This window comes from Spea bombifrons, chromosome 4 (genome assembly GCF_027358695.1).
Source record: "Spea bombifrons isolate aSpeBom1 chromosome 4, aSpeBom1.2.pri, whole genome shotgun sequence".
NCBI lineage: Eukaryota > Metazoa > Chordata > Amphibia > Anura > Pelobatidae > Spea > Spea bombifrons.
The window spans coordinates 101,744,303-101,758,625 of record NC_071090.1 but is presented as its reverse complement, the minus strand read 5'-3'; the positions used below and the strand labels follow the sequence as shown (position 1 = coordinate 101,758,625).

At 41.7% G+C, this 14,323-nt stretch overlaps 1 protein-coding gene across 1 annotated transcript in view; it reads left to right on the top strand.

Annotated features, from left to right (window-relative positions):
• Window positions 1-3,239: 3,239 nt before the first annotated feature.
• LOC128490914 (zinc finger protein 239-like) overlaps window positions 3,240-14,323 on the top strand; it is a 77,985-nt gene continuing 66,901 nt past the window's right edge. Inside the window, exon 1 of the mRNA XM_053463058.1 lies at window positions 3,240-3,324. The gene's annotated coding sequence lies outside the window, so the exon portion shown is untranslated. The remainder of the gene's footprint in view (window positions 3,325-14,323) is intronic.

Sequence of the window (14,323 nt, the reverse complement as noted above, 5' to 3'; positions counted from 1 at the left end):
AGACTGGATATAGAATCAGGATACGCAGAGATAAGTAAATTTTTTTTTAAATGCTATTCGTTTTGTTTTCTCCAAGAAGAATAAATTGCAGGTTTCTCCCAATGACTGAAACCCTACCCCTCAAACATTTGAAATATTTGGGCAGTGGACCAACCAGGCGCAAATCCAAATAGAAATGGCACAGAGGAAAGCATTTTTTTCATCTGATAATACAGGCTATGTTTTTTTTGGGGGGGGGGGTAAAGTGTCCACTTAACCTTTTGGATTCTGAATTGGCTCAAATACTGGCAGATACATTGTAGGGCTTTTGTGACAGCCACAGATTAATTAGAACATTTCCCTCCTCTTCAGATATATTCCCGATCGAATGCTCTGATGTTTGCCTTTCTTATAAGAATCAATTACCTTCTCTCAAATTCCAATAATATCAATACCAATAAGATCCCAAAGCTTATTTTTATCTAGAATAAGGAAGCAGAGATCTTTGTCTGATCACACAGGTTACCTCTGTTCCATCGTATGTTCCAAGGGACAACAGTTGAGGGCAGCCGTATGATGTCACTGGAAGAATATACACCATCATAACTTATCTAATTCCTTTTGACCCTTCACTTGATCTTCCAGATCATTAATATGGCAGCCTAAATACACTAAAAGATTTCTCGGCATGATGCATTGGTCAATCACTAGAAATGCAGATTTAAATATTTTTGGAAAGTAGGTGAAAAGAAAATCAATATATAAAGTACTAGAGAGAAAGAGAAAAGGAGAAAATTAGAGAGAAAGAGTAGTAGCAACTAAATAATAGTAAGGGTTAATTGATTGACCAAATGGAGGCTAATAGCAAGGATTAATTTAAAAAAAGGATGGAAAAGACAGAAACATGCAATAGTAACGGACTAAGTGCATGTTATCCATCCCAGACTGACCATCTGGCAAACAAGGCGAATAACTGGGGCCGCTCCATCGTCTCCTTACTGTACCTTTACTGTCATAGATCTGCTACTTTAATGTGCGGCCACATGTTTGATCCACGCGGCTGCTAAAACGATGTACCTGCGGCCGTCGGCTGGATATGTGCAGCTGCACGTACATCATTTAGCGGCTGCTGACCTTAAAGTGCCGGAGGTGCTTTCCTACCCCAGTCCAGCACTGCTATCAATTATACCGCATTAGCGTCGGAAAGCAAAGCGAGGCGGTGTAATCTGTGTCTTCTGTGACACTAGCAAGTACAAAGCTGGTCGGAACCAAACTAGCAATATTCATTTTTATGATATTAGCAAAATGAAACTTTATTACAGCATAAAGGTCTTGTTTGTATTAAGAGGTACATTAGTAAGTATGCATTTGTTCTTCTGTTCCACAGCGGACAAAGGTGGCACAATTAAAGTACTATTTTAGCCACGACAACAAAAAGAAGTAAAAAAAATCAATCTGGAAATTGTATTTAAAGAGATCAGTGAATAAGAAGAAAGATGTTAAAATTTTATCAAACAGTTTGAGGAATGGGGCATCTGACCTTTTCCCATATTTCATTAGAGGTTGGACTAAATAAAAAAAAAATAATAATAAAAAAAAGTGAAATAAATTTTAACTGCCCCATAAAAGTCAATTACACACCGTCATTTCTCCTCCAGTGTCCTGTACCGCAACACGTCATCCCCAGCACGAACAAATTACTGTCCCTCGTTCCGGAAGTCTATATTTAGCTGCTGGTAAAGGTTTGAATAAACAGGCAGCTAAGATCACCATGCACTTCCACGGAGCGGAGCTCACATAATTTAACTCTTGTAGCGCCGTTTCTGTTGGGGTATTGCAGGACCCCCAGAATCTGGAAGCAAAACGAGACGGGTTAACACTCTTTTATATCACTTTTTAAAAATTGGAAAAGAGAACTTTTCTTGAGAAGGTATCGTGACACTTGAGCCGAATCTCCTTTCCCAATGGCTAGTTTCTTAGCTGATTGATGATAGGGTTAAAAGGGCCACGTGTATAAGAAGTGACAACTTTTTTATTACCGTTAGCCAGCCATTCAGCCATCTTACTTGTGGTCAGAGTAATACTGGTTTTTCATCGCTTCCTGATTTAGGGGTTCATTAGTTTCCCGTTTAGTGTCTCACGTTGGTCCATTTGTACTAAACAGTTATGTCATCATCTGACAAATCCCCTTCATGGTGAAGAGCAATCAGTAAGACTATGAGCCGAATAGCCAACCCATCTGGATGACTGTAATAAAAGGTTACCAGTCCTTGACCCAATGAACGCCTTTATTACTGAGCCAAGAGCTAATTGGAGGGGTTGTGCTTTAATTTAAGTGTCAAGACTCTTAGGAAAGCAGTTTTAACCCCTCATTTTAAGGTAGAGGGAGGTAGGCCAAGTTGCTGGGTCCTACAGCCATGCATAGCAGGCGCCAGAAGGGATAAAATATTCAAGCTCTACTCTCTAGTACTGGATGATAGCGTGACTCTAAAATAATTGCCATTAATATCGATCCTGGGTCAGATATTCCAAGAGACACAGTTGAGAATGATGCGAATGGTTGAATTGTTCCAACCCGTTTACATGCTGGTAATGAGGGTTCGCCCGAAACTAGAAGAATCTCAGAAGAAACGCGCCGTTCATCGTCCCGTTACGGATAAAGGCCAGATGCCAACTCGTCATTTCCAAGAAGTTTTCTCCATAGATCCAACTGCGAGTCCTGACACATTGTGACATTCAAGGCTGACTTTTCAAAGTATTTGCACAATGAACAATAGGGACCTTTATGGATACACTCAAGTCAATCAGAATGCCACCATATTTACGGAGTCGTGTAACGTGTGTACTAAAATATAATACCGTATTTGCTCGATTATAAGACGAGGTTTTTTTCAGAGCAAATGCTCTGAAAAATACCCCTCGTCTTCTAATCGGGGTCGTCTTCTAATCAGACCTCAAATAGAGGTCTGATTAGGAGACTGAGATCCAGATCCCCCGCACCGCTGCAGGGGACCTGGATCCTCCTGTCTCACCCGACCCCCCCCCCATCATACACACACTTACCGGTGCTTCCTTGCTTCCTCTGTGTTGCCGGGGCAGCGGGTTGACGTCTACACGATCCGCGTAGACAACGTCCGCTGCAGCCGGAAGGAGGTGTGGCTAGCAGCGGGGGTTGTCTGCGTCCGTCGCATAGACCTTCCCCGACTGTCAGAGATCAGAGAGCTGATCTCTGACAGCCGGGGAAAGTATACGCGACGGACGCATACAAACCCCCGCTGCTAGCCACACCTCCTTCCGGCTGCAGCAGAAGGCGACGTCAACCCGCTGCCCCGGCTGGAAGCACCGGTAAGAGAGGGGGGAGAGCGGGGGAAGGGGGATGAGAGAGTGTGTGTGTGTGTGTGTGTGTGTGTTAGTTAGTTAAATGGGGGTATAGGGTGTGTGTGTGTGTTAAATGGGGGCATAGGGCATTTCTGGAGTGGCGTTAAGGGGGCATTTAATAGAGCACTCTGCCTCCTGAAATGCCTTATACCTCCCTATATGCCACTCTGCCCCATAATATGACTTTTAACCCCCTAAATGGCAGAGTGGCATATAGGGGTATAAGGCATTTCTGGAGGCAGAGTGCTCTATACAATGCCTTTTAACTCCCTTAATGCCACTCTGCCTCCTGGAATGCCTTATACCTCCCTATATGCCACTCTGCCCCATAATATGCATTTTAACCCCCTAAATGCCAGAATGGGATATAGGGGTATAAGGCATTTCTGGAGGCAGAGTGGCACATAGGGGGTCAAAAGGCATACCATGGGGCACATTGGCATATAGAGGGTTAAAAGGCATATCATGGGCCACAGTGCCATATTGGAGTGGCAAGCCTGGGGGCAGATGTGCGTAACAGGGGGGCAGGTTGGAAAATACAAGAAATAAAAACAAAAAAAATCTTTTTCTCAATCATAGCTTTTATTAAAAAAAATAGTTTACATGAATTAACATTTACTGGTAAAACTTTTTTCCTTTGGGGTCGTCTTATATTCAGGCTTTTTCTTTTTTTCTTAAGTTAATATTCAGATTTTGGGGGGTCGTCTTATAATCAGGGTCGTCTTATAATCGAGCAAATACGGTAATATATTTCATTGTTTTATGGTCCATTATATTTAGGGGAAAGCACCCGCTTTCCCTGACAGATCAATATGTTGCACATCCTATCCAACGGCATAACAGAAAGTTCTGGGTCCCCATGCAAACTTTGTTATAGGGCCCAATCTCCACGTAGCTACTTTTCTTTGGCTCTCAATGACTTTGAACAGAGGTTTGTAAAACCAGTTCTGTCCAATTTTATAAAACATAAATATAAGGTAAGGAAGACTAGTAAGTAAAGATGTTCCTTTAACCAAAATCACTCATAGAAAATATATACTACAGGGTTGCATTAAAATCATTATTTCCCTGCAGAGCTTCATTAAAATTATTATTGCCCTGCATGATGCATTTTTTAGAAATGTCCCAGGTTAAAGAAGCCATCTGCTCGCCTAATACCAGTTCCGCACTTGTGCATTACCTGGCAATAAATTGTTACAGTAATCCTTAGATAAATCACACATCCGCCTCATTAATATACCTCGTGGCTTCACAGCTGTCAAATTCTTGGTTTCTGTTATTAAAATCGTATAAATGAATGCGATCAGATATATGAAATAACAATTTTATTGCTGTCAGTAGGAATTGTATGTGTAATTAATTTGGTTTTGTAAATCTCCACAATATTGTCTGAGCTGGCGTCACAGCCAGAAGATATTAATAACTTATCCTTCCTCTCTGGTGATTTCTTGCACTTTAAAATTGCTGTTTTATATTGGAGTTCTAAAAATAAAAAGGTAAAAGAAAAAAATGACTCATTTCTAAATTGGTTGCACAATGAATCGCTCCCTAACATGAAGAATAACCGAATTTGTTTTCTAATTCCAGACTTCTTGTAGAATAGTCCACGGATTTCAGCAAAGCCGTTTGTAAAGAAACCAACAAAATAAAATACATTGTGTACATGTAAGTAAGTTTAAGTAATATGTAAGCAGGAAAGGACATCGCGTAAAAAAAAAAATGGCTGCCCCCCCTGGAGCGTGCCGTGGCGCCACCCTTTTGTGGAAGTACTCCAAGAGTCCAGAATAATGCAGAATACTGTGGTCCCTTGGAGTACCTCCGCAAAAGGGTGGAGACAATGTGCGCCCCCAGAGGGACCGCCTATCCCCATTCCTCCATTAGGGGAGAGGGTGTGCTTGGAGGCTCCGCCCCTTTGAGGAAGCTCTCTGGGAGGCCTGACTAACGCAGCTGTGTACAGGGGAGAAGAGGACGAAGAAAGAAGACAGAAGAACAAGAAGAGGCATGAGAAGAAACGGAGCTGCGCGAAAAGCATACAGGGGCATGGAAGCGAAGCTAAAGAGGAAAAAAAAACACATTTCAAGGGGAGTTCCGGAATTTCCGGGAGACTTGGGATGTAGTTATCTTCAGGTCTGCCCTACGCCTAACCCAATACAGCGAAACCAGCTGCCCTGCTATACCTGCTGCTGAGCTCCTGGTTATGACATCATATCCCAGCGCTCTGTCTTTTAAAGGCATGCGGCGCCGGTAGAAATGAACTCAGCACAGTCCTCCATTGTGATAATGGGTTGGTTGAGGAGATCAATGAGCAGTCGCACTGCAGGGTGCCTGATCGCCCCAAAAGGGCGACTGGCTCTCCATTAAGCGACAGAGGGGCTGCACCCTTGGGATAGTCGGCCTTGGCCAAAATACCACTGGAGGCAAGGAGTACAACAGCTCTTGACTTTCTGACTTTTTCAGTGGACTAGAATGAAACAGCAAATACACCCCTTGATGTTATAATTGTATGGCTCCTGGTCAATAAGCACATGTTCTCCTTGCACCTTGGTAGGGGACTTCTATCACAATCTCTTATCTGCTGGATAAAAGATCAACAACTTTGTGTTGACCAGTGTAAGAGTGCAGGGGAACTTAAAGGCTTTCTAAAAGTATCTATAGTATTGCTTAATAAACAGCTTATAAAATATTGCAGAATTTTCTGTTTTAAAGACATGCTAGTTTTTACAAAAGAAAATCGGATGAATAGGTATAGTACCCTCCCTACACAATTTCAACACAAGGCGGTCCATTCAGTGAGCTGTGAATGCATGTGAGTTGGCAACAACAAAAAATACCAAAGTCCAGCTTGCAAATTCACTAAAGCCTCCTCACATTCAGCAAATGAGTAATGGGGGATTCCGGTGGACTTGTAACCCCTTCCCCTGCATACAAGTACATTTGTTAAAGGTAAATGGGGGTCTCCACGGTACCCTATCACCCAAGGAGGACAGTGGTCAGCACCCTTTGCCCCACTCAGTTCCAGTGTACAGTGGGGCAGAGGGTAATAAGTAAACATTGATGGGGTGAAGTATAGGGGCCAAGGATATGCCTCTCAACCCCTTTCCCTGCTTAGAGGAACAATGGTTATTTTCAATAAAATGACTTCGAATATTTACTTGGAGAATAAATGAACTCTGGTTAATTCATCTATTAATATTAATATCCAAATCCATTAATCGTGCTAATCTTGACTATTGCATGCTTTTCCTAGTTGGCAATCAATAAATGCAAATCAAAATTGCCAAATTAATTATTCTAAACTCTTGTATCTTATATTCAATTTCCATATAGTCAGCTTATTTCCACCCTCACTATACTAAAAATCTGTAACCTAATTAATTCATTATTTTTCTATATTCTACTAGTAGGGATGCCAAATTTTTGGTGTCTTATTTAAAATGTACTTTTAATTACTACTATAAGATTAAAATTCTGTTTTCCAAAATGTTGCTGTTATTTCAAATGGCTCTAGTTTTGCATATTATTATATTTTCAGGCAGCTGCATATTAACCATTTTTATGAGCCCCAGCCCTATTATCTTAGCCCATTCTACTACACAAACACCACGACTCCTTATCATACTGCCTTGTGGTAAAGAATAGAATGGCTCAGTCTTAATTCATTCACTCGGACACTCTGAACAATGTCTATGGTGGAAAAGACTTCATTAACATGGCCATAAAGAATCAGCTCGGTGTGGACTTTGAGCAGGGAAAGTCACCCAAAATATCACATGACCGACAACAATGGCGGCCTCCGGGTCTGCAGATAAAGGAAGTTTATTGGAACAAAATGAGCTAAAACCAGATTTTTGCTATTGCTACCTTACATTACTATATATACCACTGGGTTTTATGCTCCAGAAAAAAAAAAATATTTTCTCCTTTTAATAACAAAAAGTTATATTTTTTTAAAAAAAACATGCCAGCATAAAAAAAGAATCCACTTTTTGTGATTGACACAGAACCTATTTTAATAGATTAGGACAATCTGGTGACATTGTTTAGCCATCCCACTTTACACTGAATTGGATGCTAATATAAGATTTATAAATACGCTTTTAAAGAACAGTCACATCCCAAATTATTCCAAGTTCTAATTCATATAGTTTGTTATTTGTATTATTTTCTTATGTTGTGCTTTATGCGAGAGCTGCCATCTTGTTGAGATTTTCAATTAAAGTGGAAGACAGGAAGTGGAAGACAGGAAGTGAGTTAAAACTTCCTGTTTGTGGGATTCCATAGTAACGGGATTTCATGTTCACCAAGGGACCATGGGTAATGAAGAAGATTTGCATGAAAAACTTCGGTTATGCTTTAGATGGATGTCAAAGCTGGAAAATGTAAATCTGAATAATTTTTTGTGCTGAACTATTTTATCAAGTATATGATAGTTCCTTTGTTTTTTGGTTTGTCGATTCTTTGTTTTGTTTGGTTTTGTAACAAACATTTAGTTTGTTTGAACTTATTAAGCTAAGGACACTAAATAGATCCATGTCCATGCAAATGTGCATGATTATTCCTCCCCATTGTTATCTCATCCTTCATAAGTTGCTGATTGTTGTTCGTTGGTTCAGGCAATGCTTATGATAACAATATCCGTACGTCTCGCCAAACACCTATAAGTACATCTAGCAAACAATGGCTGTATGGATAGCCAAAATTTATATACACGAGGCAATTATCTGTAAAGTAAATCGATCAAAAAGAAAAAAATAGCCCAAGGATAAAGGAAGTCTTTAAATAAATCTTCCTCTCCCAGCAGCGTACTTTTCCCGAAAAGGCAAGATGGGAGACACAAGTTCATCCAAAAGCAAATATCCAAACAACTGCAAAAGAATTTTCATCCACACGAGTGCCAGCGATGAACAGAAAAATTGGCCGCGGTGAAAGAATCCATTGATATTGTCATTCCACAATGTAACACACACACACACATAGTTTAACATTTACCGAAACAGAACAGACAATGTACTTGGCCAAAGACGCACTGACAGATCCACATGATCCCAATACAAGAAAAGAATATTCATACAATGTGTGACACAATTAACACTGACCAAAGCAGCATGATGCATAAACGAGTGGGAAAAGGGCTGTTTCGCAGGGCCGGACTGGGACTGAAAAGCAGCCCTGGAAAAATTTGGAGACCAGCCCCATATAGTTTATCTCACGGTGAAGCTCTTATACCCACACGCACCCCTTATACATACCCGAGTCACACTATGTGCCATTCTTTTTATCTCATTATTTGTATTAAAATGCCAGAAAGCAAAAGTGTTAAAAGGCCCTAATAAATGAAATACATTACACATAATGGGATCAAAACATTTACTACTGCGAACATTTTTAGATGAAAGAGTTCCATTTTATTCAGTGGAACAAAACACTGATCACATTATTCTTCACGATATTCTGGTAAGAAACTTTTATTTCTTTATTAATTCATGTAGACTATTTTTTTCCATATTTAATAAAAGCTATGATTGAGACATGTTTGGTTTTTATTTCCTTTCATTTGACAACCTACCCCCGAGTTATGCACCTCTGCCCCCAGGCTTGCCACTCTGCCCCCCTGATATGCCTTCTAACCCCCATATATGCCACTCTGCCTCCAGAAATGCCTTATACCCCCTATATGCCACTCTGTCCCATGATATGCCTTCTAACCCCCTATATGCCACTCTGCCATATAGGGGGTTAAAAGGCATATCATGGGACAGAGTGGCATATAGTGGGTATAAGGCATTCATGGAGGCAGAGTGGCATGAAGGGGGTTAAAAGGCATATCATGGGGCACTCTGCCTCCAGAAAAGCCTTATGCCCCCTATATGCCACTCTGCCTCCCTGATATGCTTTATACCCTCCTATATGCCACTCTGCCCCATAATATGCCTTTTAATCCCCTATATGCCACTCTGCCTCCAGAAATGCCTTTTACTCCCTATGTCACTCTGCCTCCAGAAATGCCTTATACCCCCCATATGCCACTCTGCCTCCCTGATATGCCTCAACCCTCCTATATGCCCCTCTGCCCCGTGATATGCCTTTTAACCCCCTTTTTTGCCACTCCACCTCCAGATATGCCTTTTGACCCCCTATATGTCACTCTGCATCCAGAAATGCCTTATACCCCTATATGCCACTCTGTCCCATGATATGCCTTCTAACCCCCTATATGCCACTCTGCCATATAGGGGGTTAAAAGGCATATCATGGGACAGAGTGGCATATAGGGGGGTATAAGGCATTTCTGGAGGCAGAGTGGCATAAAGGGGGTTAAAAGGCATATCATGGGGCACTCTGCCTCCAGAAAAGCCTTATGCCCCCTATATGCCACTCTGCCTCCCCAATATGCTTTATACCGTCCTATATGCCCCTCTGCCCCAAGACATCCCTTTTAACTCCCTTTATGCCACTCTGCCTCCAGATATGCCGTTGACCCCCTATATGTCACTCTGCATCCAGAACTGCCTTATCCCCCTATATGCCACTCAGGCATATAGGGGGTTAAAAGGCATATCATGGGACAGAGTGGCATATAGGGGGGTATAAGGCATTTCTGGAGGCAGAGTGGCATAAAGGGGGTGAAAAGGCATATCATGGGGCACTCTGCCTCCAGAAAAGCCTTATACCCCCCTATATGCCACTCTGCCTCCCTGATATGCCTCAACCCTCCTATATGCCACTCTGTCCCATGATATGCCTTCTAACCCCCTATATGCCACTCTGCCATATAGGAGGTTAAAAGGCATATCATGGGACATTTTTGTTTACTTTATATGGCAAGCCGATCCAGCTTGCCATATTAAATAAAAAATAATATATGCCACTCTGTCCCATGATATGCCTTCTAACCCCCTATATGCCACTCTGCCATATAGGGGGTTAAAACGCATATCATGGGACAGAGTGGCATATGGGGGGTATAAGGCATTTCTGGAGGCAGAGTGGCATGAAGGGGGTTAAAAGGCATATCATGGGGCACTCTGCCTCCAGAAAAGCCTTATGCCCCCTATATGCCACTCTGCCTCCCCGATATGCTTTATACCCTCCTATATGCTCCTCTGCCCCATGATATACCTTTTAACCCCCTTTATGCCACTCTGCCTCCAGATATGCCTTTTGACCCCCTATATGTCACTCTGACATATAGGGGGTTAAAAGGCATATCATGGGACAGAGTGGCATATAGGGGGGTATAAGGCATTTCTGGAGGCAGAGTGGCATATAGGGGGACACACTTACATACACACATGCCGATTTTTTTTGTTTTTAACAAATACAAAAAACATACAGTACAAAAAATACATTATTTTACTCACCTTCTACTTCTCTTGACTTCCTGGTAGTTGCACACTGTTCTCCTCTACCTGACATCCGGTGCTGCAGCAGTCTGAGCGCGAGGGGGCGGAGCTTCCACCTCACGCGGCTCCCATCACTATGCAGCCATCAGACTGCCGAGAATGTAATCTAAACGGCCGATGCGTGCTGATGCCGCCGGCCGGAGCTACTTTAACACTTTTTTTTTTATTTATATGGTAAGCTGGATCGGCTTGCCATATAAAGTAAAAAAAAAGTATTAAAGCAGAGGTGGCCGGCGGCATCAGCACGCATCGGCCGTTCAGATTACATTCCCAGCAATCTGATGGCCGCATAGTGATGGGAGCAGCGTGAGGGGTGAAAGGTCAGTGCGAGGGGGCGGAGCTTTCATCCCTCACACTGCTCCCATTAGTAGACGGCCATCGCACACGGCTGCTGGGTGCTGATGCCGGCCGGCCGCATCAGCACCCAGCGGCCGCTTTGATTAGATTTCGGGCAGCCTGGGGGGCAGCTCAGCGGCTGTCTTCATGGCCGCCCAGCCCACGGACCCTCCGGCCCACCGGGAAATTTCCCGGTATCCCGGTGGGCCAGTCCGGCCCTGCTGTTTCGGGAATGTCTGCCCATTTCCCCAAGACGTACGCATCTGTACTTAGTAGCGTTAAAGGAACAGTAAGGAATAGCACGCATACCTTACATGAAAATGATGGTTTTTAAGATAATAATAATAATAATAATAATAATAATAATAATAATAATAATTCCTAAAATAATAATAATTATTATTATTATTTACACAAGGCAATTATCTGTAAATTAAATATATCAAAAAGAAAAATATAATAATAATAATACCATAATAATAATACCATAATAATAATAATAATAATAATAATAATTATTATTATTATTATTATTATTATTATTATGGTATTATTATTATTATTCTTTTTTTTTTTATTATTATTATTCATAACAATAATTCCCAGGATATTTTGATATTGTTTATCTTTGATGCCAGAGGAGAGAATTCCCAGATATTAATTATTATTATTATTATTTATTTTATATAGCGATCAAATTCTGCAACGATGTACAAAGAGTAGACGGGCATAACAATTAGTATATACAATAACAAGATGGCATACAGAAACAACAAATGAGCTTACAATCTAGAGATGCCTATGATGGACAGATTTGTTTATATTTTATTAAGGTTAAACATGTTGCATTTAAGATAGATATAAAATAATACTAAAATGTAATAATGACAGACTGCGTTCTATAAATTCAGGCAACGTAAGGGCAAATATAATTTTTTAATTAAATAATAATAAAATATTGGCATCCGATTTGTGTTTATCTTCCTTCTTTACCTTTGTTTGTACTCTGAATAATAAAACCAAATTAAAAAAGAGGGGGTAAATAATTGACCTGATAGGATCATCTCCAAGGTAACTGCCGGAGAAACCATCGCTTGTTACAATATTACAAAAGTGTAATAAATTATTGAGACAAGACGTTATTAACTGAGAGGTGAAAAAAATATATTCCTGTGTTCCTGAGTTTCTAATAGGCTTAAGGCTCATTCGGACTGTAGACACGGGCAACATATATGTGCAGTGGTGGATCAGCAAGTACCCCTTCAATATATATATATATATATATATATATATATATTGAAGGGGTATATATATATATATATATACCGTATTTGCTCGATTATAAGACGAGGTTTTTTTCAGAGCAAATGCTCTGAAAAATACCCCTCGTCTTATAATCGGGGTCGTCTTCTAATCAGACCTCAAATAGAGGTCTGATTAGGAGACTAAGATCCAGATCCCCCGCACCGCTGCAGGGGACCTGGATCCTCCTGTCGTCGCCCCCCCACACACACACACACTTACCGGTGCTTCCGGAGGTGAAGTTGGCAGCGGGGGTTTGTATGCGTCCGTCGCAAATACCTTCCCCGACTGTCAGAGATCAGAGTTCAAGAGTTCCTGATCTCTGAGAGCCGGGGAAGGTATTTGCGACGGACGCATACAAACCCCCGCTGCCAACTCCACCTCCTTCCGGCTGCCGCGGAATGAGACGTCAACCCGCTGCCCCGGCAATACAGCAGGAAATTGGAAGCACCGGTAAGTAAGTGTGTGTGTGTGTGTGTGTGTGTGTGTGTGTGTCATTTCTGGAATGCCTTACACCCCTATATGCCACTCTGGCACTTAGGGGGTTAAAAGGCATATTATGGGGCAGAGTGGCATATAGGGAGGTATAAGGCATTTCAGGAGGCAGAGTGGCGTTAAGGGGGCATTTAATAGTGCACTCTGCCTCCTGAAATGCCTTATACCTCCCTATATGCCACTCTGCCCCATAATATGCCTTTTAACCCCCTAAATGCCAGAGTGGCATATAGGGGTATAAGGCATTTCTGGAGGCAGAGTGCTCTATATAATACCTTTTAACTCCCTTAATGCCACTCTGCCTCCTGGAATGCCTTATACCTCCCTATATGCCACTCTGCCCCATAATATGCATTTTAACCCCCTAAATGCCAGAATGGGATATAGGGGTATAAGGCATTTCTGGAGGCAGAGTGGCACATAGGGGGTCAAAAGGCATACCATGGGGCACAGTGGCATATAGAGGGTTAAAAGGCATATCATGGGCCACAGTGCCATATTGGTGTGGCAAGCCTGGGGGCAGATGTGCGTAACTGGGGGACAGGTTGGAAAATACAAGAAATAAAAACAAAAAAAAATATTTTTCTCAATCATAGCTTTTATTAAAAAAAATAGTTTACATGAATTAACATTTACTGGGAAAACTTTTTTCCTTTAGGGTCGTCTTATATTCAGGCTTTTTCTTTTTTTCCTAAGTTAATATTCAGATTTTGGGGGGTCGTCTTATAATCAGGGTCGTCTTATAATCGAGCAAATACGGTATATATATACAGTAGGATAACGGCATATCTTCCCTATATGCATCTGCATTAGTGACTGTAGGCTGCTGGCTAGGGGTCCTTGCACAGTAACTCTGAGCCGTGCCTCTTTCTTACAAGCAGAGAGCCACATAGCTTCCACTCTTTTTGTGACTCAAATAGTTAGCCCCCGTATTGGCTGATGCTGTCACATGACAACTCCCTCTGCCCTTATTAATTATCCTTCCCCATGCTCAGTGCCCTCATATATCACCTAGCAGAACATGCACTGTGTTTTTGCTATACAATGCATGCTAAAATATACAAGGTATACCGCCGTTTTGCCTCATTGCCCACTGTTAATTTGAACCAGCCACTTTTATATATCCAGGGGGATATATTAGCACACAGCAGCTGTGTATGGAGAGTGCCTCAGCATTCCTAGCTCCAGGTATCGTAACTGAGTATCCTCTGTTGCCAATTTGACCTCTGGGTAGGAAGAATGATGTTCAGCTGCACCCACCCTCTGCCGCTACTGATGGGGTTTCCTCTACAATCCATCCGCAGCTATCCTCACCATCCTAAGCAGCTCCAACACTCCCCACTCCCAGATAGACCTCTTGCCCACCATACCAGGGATGTTCCCAGACATGGTGAAAGGTGACAATATTTCTAAAATTATAGTATTTAATA